The 1,455-nt window shown below is 40.9% G+C and overlaps 1 pseudogene across 1 annotated transcript; it reads right to left on the bottom strand.

Moving 5' to 3' along the window:
• Nucleotides 1-264: 264 nt before the first annotated feature.
• LOC311167575 (mitochondrial carrier homolog 2-like) lies at nucleotides 265-1,170 on the bottom strand (annotated as a pseudogene). Its single transcript has one exon. The product of its transcript is annotated as a mitochondrial carrier homolog 2-like (transcript).
• Between the last annotated feature and the right edge of the window lie 285 nt (nucleotides 1,171-1,455).

Here is a 1,455-nt window from a genome sequence, read left to right as displayed (position 1 = left end):
GAAAACGTAACTTTTTTTTTTCGCTTAAGTTAAATAGAGTCTGGAGCAAAAATGTCCATTTCAGAATGACCCAAGGGAAAGTACCAGTGGTAAATTATGCTACATTGGGATAAAGAACACAAAAGGCAGACACCAAACACCTCCATTTTCCCAAGATTAAATGATTATTAAAAAAGCACGCCACACTGTATATAAATCAACATTCTCTCCCATAATTCTGTGCATCTGGGACTATAGAAACATCACTGTCCCTGTCCCACATCTTCAAATTAACATTCTCGGGTCACAACAATGTCTTCCCAAAGGGGACTTTCCGGAAAAACAAGCTATTTCCTCGGCTCATATTTCCCTCTTTTTGTAGCATACACCAGCAACCTATCCAAGAATTATATATTGGGGAGTAAGGAGGGCACCGAACAGCAAGCCCACAGTTGTTGACAGCCATAAGATTAGAGACAAGCACAAAGGGATAGGTCAACATACTGGCAAAAAATCCTGTGACAGCTTGGGAATAACTTTTCATTTCATTCATGGTGGAAACCCCACTGTCCAGTGCATAGGTATTGACGGGGTAAGCCAGTGAGTTACAGAGTCACAAAGAAATGATGTCACCTAGGAGGCGAGAAATAAGACCTGCAAAAAATCCTATGATGCCCTCTTCCTGATAGATGGTTGCAATGGAGTCACAAAGTCCACAGTACCTGGATTCTCTGCCAATAAATTGTACCATAGATCTCAGAATGATCACATGGAAGGGATGTGTGATGAGGGTAACAGCAGAACGGGCCATCATCTCTCGAGTTGTCTCCTTGATAACTCCGTCAAAGCAAAATGAAACTTCTTTCTGTGCATTTCCAGGTCCTAACTCCTCATTCTTATCACATTCCTAGTAATGCTGTAAAACTTTACCATGGACCACAGTTCCAAGGACTCCTGAACACAGTCTTGGTGTTAAGCCTGTGAACAACCCATGCTTCCCATCGATGCTCGCAATGTGCTGAGCATAACAAAAGAGCCCAGGAAGCTGACATACTTGCCGCCCAAAAATATTTCGGCCTATTGTTGGAGGCAGAGGCTCATATCCCACCTGGATGAGCACCTTCACGTACATGAGTGGCTGGGATAGGATGGTATGAACCTAAAACCGCTATTAAAAAACATAGGATATTTAAATGTACATCAAAAAATGCAATAACTTAAATTAAAATATCATGGAATGGGCTTGATAATAGAAAGCTTATGGTAGATTTATTCACAAGCACCAAAAACTGGAAACAACCCAATATCCTTCGATGTGTAAATGGATGAAAAATATGTACAAACCATCCAATACTACTCAATAGTAAATAGATAAAAACCTACTGATGCACTCAACAACCCAGACAGAGCTTAAAGGTGATATGCAGAGGGGAAACAAAGTCTGTCTCAAAAGGTTGCCTATTGCATCATTCCATG

This window comes from Talpa europaea, assembly GCF_964194135.1.
Source record: "Talpa europaea genome assembly, chromosome: 2".
Classification (NCBI taxonomy): Eukaryota; Metazoa; Chordata; class Mammalia; order Eulipotyphla; family Talpidae; genus Talpa; species Talpa europaea.
Note: the sequence above shows the minus strand (reverse complement) of the source record. Positions and strands in the feature narration are given on the sequence as shown.